Here is a 4894-nt window from a genome sequence, read left to right as displayed (position 1 = left end):
CGCCGCCGCACGCTGCCGCATGCACGGTTAGATCCGCGCCGCCGCGGCCGCCGTAGTAGAGAGGAAATACGAGAGAGGAGGATGCGGCGGAATATGCGGCTGCCGGGGTTGGTAGGTATGTGCTCTGCTCTTCTCTCCGTATGCGTCCATCGTGGTAGAGAGAGATACGGGCCGTCCGATCATAAATGATCGAACGGTGCAAGCGTTCGTTGAGCTTTCAACTAACCAAGATCCGTGTGACATACATCTCGACCAATCGGAGATCAGCCGGTGAGTACAAGTTAGGAAAGCCGAGTAGAACTAAGAGGGGGAAAAGTGAGGAAATGTTTATCGGAAGGGCAAAGCCGAGTATGGTCGAGTAAAACAAGTGGGCCGGAGGGGAAAGCTGAGTAACACTAAGTAAAACGGGGGCACCCAAATAATAAACGGACTAAGGGAAATTGAAGCTTTTGGCATAAAAATTGTAAAATTGTGTTATTTGAACAATATATTACATTTTGGCCGACTAGATATTGTTTGCAACTCAAAGATACACAAGTGTGACGAATTTGGACTCATTTGGACAAAGTTTGTAAGCATAGTGGGTATTTGGGAGGTGTATTGAGCAGAAAGCCCCGCATCTTCATATCTAGTAGCTCATGGACTAGGAAGTGGTTTTGAAGCTTTTGGCATAAAAACTTCATATCTCTATATTTCCTTTTCCATTATTAGTTCTCTAGGTTGTAGGTAACATAATAAGGCTCCATGGGAAGGTTCCACCATGTTTTGAATTATTTTGAATTGAACCCTAAAACCCTAAAACCCTAAAACCCTAAAATGATAAATGTGGCTTAAATGTGGCATACAAATTGTTCATACAAATTCAAATTGTTCAACACAAAGGGATCCCCAATACAAAGGGAACCACAATACAAATTGTTCATACAAATTCAAATTGTTCAACACAAAGGCATCCCCAATACAAATTGTTCAACACAAAGGGATCGCCAATACAAAGGGAACCCCAATACAAATTGTTCATACAAATTCAAATTAGTTGTTCGGAATAAAATCTTTCTCTTGCTCCTGGTGTGACTCGTGGGGCCACCACCTTACTCCGGGTAACCCTAACGGGGATATTACCGGTGTCTACCTTCCTTTTGCCCTCTTTCTTGTTCTTCTTCTTCTCGCAAAGCTTGTGCTTTTTCTTACGCCATGCACTCTTCGAAGTTAGCTTGTATCATGGCCTTACCACTTTCGTGGCATTCTCGACTATACTGTTCCCTCTCCTCTAGACTCATCGGTTGAAGCCATTCTATATCCATCTTTTCCCTCTGCTCTCCATCCAATGGTTCAAGCATCTCTACATCCATCTCGTTCCCCCCGCTCTCGATCCATCGGTTCAATCTCCTCATGTTGAGCTCGCTGCTTCAATCTCCTCCGCATTTGGTGCTTCAATCTCCTCATGTTGAGCTCGCTGCTTCAATCTCCTCTCGCATTTGCTGCTTCAATCACATCATGTTGAGCTGCTGCTTCAATCTCAAGTTGAATTGCTGCTTCATTCTCCTCTCGCATTTTACGCTCCCGCTCGATCTTCCATTCCAAAAGCTGGGTCAACTCCATTTTTACAAAGCCTAGCAATGTGTCCAGGGATTCCACAACGTTTGCACTTACGTTTTCGAATCGGTGCACCACCCTCTGCACTAGCTCGATCCTATTCTTCCTCGGCCTACCTGCCGGTCTAGTCAATACTTGGAGAGTACGGTTTGAAGCACTGGATCGACTTTCATCCATTGGTCTTTTCCCAACAAGGTAGGAACATTCATAGCATATGCAGCCCTAAATTTGGCAACGGAGAAGTACTCGACACATACTCGATCAACTTCACCATCTTCACCCCCTATAACACTCATGAAAAACAATGCGTGTATGCAGGGTATCCCACGGATCTGCCATCCCCTACAATGGCATGTCCTATCAACCAAACTCACTGGATACCTCCACTGCCTGTTTTCTTTGTCAGTGTAGGTTACCTCGGCCTCCATTCCTTTTCGACGCACTTGCATCCTCAATTGTTTTGCCCTGGCATGCAAAGACTTAATCAAAGACGGGAGCATGAGATGGCCAACATAATTTGTGGATGCAATTCTTTGACGCAGATCGATCTTTATCATGATCATCTGCCTAATCTTATCAAATATTTGCCACAGCATAAGCCCTTTCAATGACTTGACCTTTGAATTTGAACTCTCCGCAAGGTTACTTGTTACATAGTCTACCTTGCAAATTTCATTGAATTGGCTTCTTGACCACACCCTACCATGATGTTCATCCAAGTACTCCTTCACCCCAGGTTTTTGTTTATACAACACATCCAAATGAAACGAGATGCTTCCTAGAGCTGCATGTGTATGAAGCTGGCCATAGGTTGTCGGTAAAAACTTTACCCTTGAATTTCTTTGTAAAATTCCGTACCAAGTGTCGCATACATTCCCTATGCTCCACTCCGGGAATACTTGCTTCTACCGCAGTCTCCAAACCTTTGCAAGCGTACGTGTGGATAACAAGTCCTGTTGGATGACCTATAAGGTCGCGCAAATTCTGCAGAAACCAAGTCCAACTTTCCCGTGACTCAACCTCCAAAACCCCATAAGCAACGAGGAACATCCAATTATGTCCATCAAGCTCGCAGTAGCGGCAACTAGCTGTCCTTTAAACCTGCCATGAAGAGCTGATGCATCCACGGCCAAATAAGGCCCGCAACCGTCCAAAAAGCCTTTCCAGGCAAGCTTTGAAACAAACAAAAGCCCTTCGAAACATTCCTTGTGCATTACCTTCCCGCTTTTCAATTTGTAGGGAAGCTGTATGCTTGTCTATCGCTACAACACCTTGCTCGGACTAGCCATCTCCACTTCAGCTTTGAAAGTGTAAAGCAACTGAAAGCTTTCATTCCATGGACCATTGATCTTGTCAAGAGCCATTTCCTTTGCATAGAACATTCTCATGTAAGGTACCTTCATTTTATACTTCTCAACCACCTTTTTTACGAGTCGTCGTTGGACCAAGTGAAGGATCTTCTCTCAGCCAATCTAGGATTACATCTCGCCAACCACCTAGTCTTCGCTAGCTTTGTTTTCAGCTACGGCTCTCCCCTAGAGGTGGACACCTATGGATCTCATTATTCTTCTTTATACGAAACATAATGATAAGGGATGTCGATAATAGATAACAAATTTTACACCGTGATCTAAATACACAACCGGTTGGCGTAGTACCCGAACCAAGCTGCTTCGCGCATTGTGGATGCATGCAGCCTAAACCTACACCTTGGGTATGGGCATTTAATTGTGAACCTACCCGGCTCACTTTTAATAACCTCGAAATTATTCTTAGTGAGAATGTGATATGTAGTAATTGCATTACGGCGAGTCCATCATCGTTTGAAACACGGTGCCTTCTACAAGCTAGGGTTTCTCCCTGTTCCACTCAATTGTTGGCAAGTCTTCACCTTCGTAATCGGCTAAAACGAGGCTGTCATCATTCTCATTCTTCTCTTCATCATCAGTGTCATCAAATCCGGCACCAAAAGCCATATCTTCCATGTATTGATCCTCCATTGCACCTGCTTCGCATCGATCTACCAATTCGGGAAACATCAACTCATCCTCATCATCTTGAGGAGGCTGATCCTCAATGTCCGCATCGTCCTCCACATCGACCGTACGAACGATCCGGCTACCACTAGCACCGGGGACAGATGGTGCTGCTGTGGACCTACAAGGAGCGCCACGGCGCACACTATTAGCAGAGGCGGCAGCGAGTAGAGAGACATGATGCCCGACCACCCGATGATGCCCCGGCCACCAGATGATGCCTGGCCCCTGTCCACATGGATACGAATTTTACCGAACCGGCAAGAAGCATTCAAAGCAAAAAGAAATCCCAGATCTTCTTCGGAAATTAGTGGAACAAATCTTCCCTCCGAGCTATTGAAATATTCGAAATGAACTGCATCGAGAGAGCTCCAGGTGTAGTTATCGTAGATGTTAGCTTTGAAATCCGTTAACGAGATGGTGGTTGCAACCACCGCAGGGAAGTTAAACCCGGTCTTACGAGCGTTTAGAATCACGCGTAAAGCTAGAATCCAGCCTAACCACCAGCCGAAAAGCCGCAGCTGGATCCATCCTATTCGAAAAGCAACGCAGCTTAGTTGAGCAACAACGATTGGCGCTCAAAAACTGCCTACTGTTAATTCACATGGGATAGGCGGACGATGCTTACCCGGATGGAATCCATGCGTTAGATCCCTCCGATTCCCAATCTTCTCCACGGCTGGCGGGAATAGTCTCGCGCACCGGACGGAATTACAAAGAGGACAGGGGTAGATCCGGATCCGGTGGAGGCGGAGCCCGGGGGTGGTGGTGGGGGCGGGGCCGGCTCGGCGGCGGACGACGCCATAAGGTAGGTGGGCGGGATGGCGTGGCGGCGGAGGGGCGGTGTGTGAGCTCCTCCGAGTCTCGGACGGAGGGGAAAGCTTTGGGTCAGCTCTTCTAGTCAATAGTCAACACATTTCGAAAGCAACGGTCAAGTCAAAACCACCGCGGCTCCCTAGCCGTCACCGGTAATCGGAAGGCCTCGCGAACAGACGGCAACCCTCCCGTCCGAGCCTCTGGAAGGGGTTTCAAACTAGAGGGAGGGGAAAACTGAGGAAAAGTTAAGAGGCTGGGGAAAACTGAGTACAACTAACGAACCAGGGGCACGAAACTAGAAATCCCTACAAGTTATGGCATGGGTATAAACCCTAATAGTCCTTTCTTTAAATTTTGGTCTAAGAGTTTACAACCAAAATCGCATGAATGTCTTTGTTGGTTATCCCAAAGAATTGATAGGGAATTCTTCCCACTATGAAGTAAAA

The sequence above is a fragment of the Lolium rigidum genome, chromosome 7 (genome assembly GCF_022539505.1).
Source record: "Lolium rigidum isolate FL_2022 chromosome 7, APGP_CSIRO_Lrig_0.1, whole genome shotgun sequence".
NCBI lineage: Eukaryota > Viridiplantae > Streptophyta > Magnoliopsida > Poales > Poaceae > Lolium > Lolium rigidum.
The sequence above is the reverse complement of the archived record's forward strand: the minus strand, read 5'-3'. Positions refer to the sequence as shown.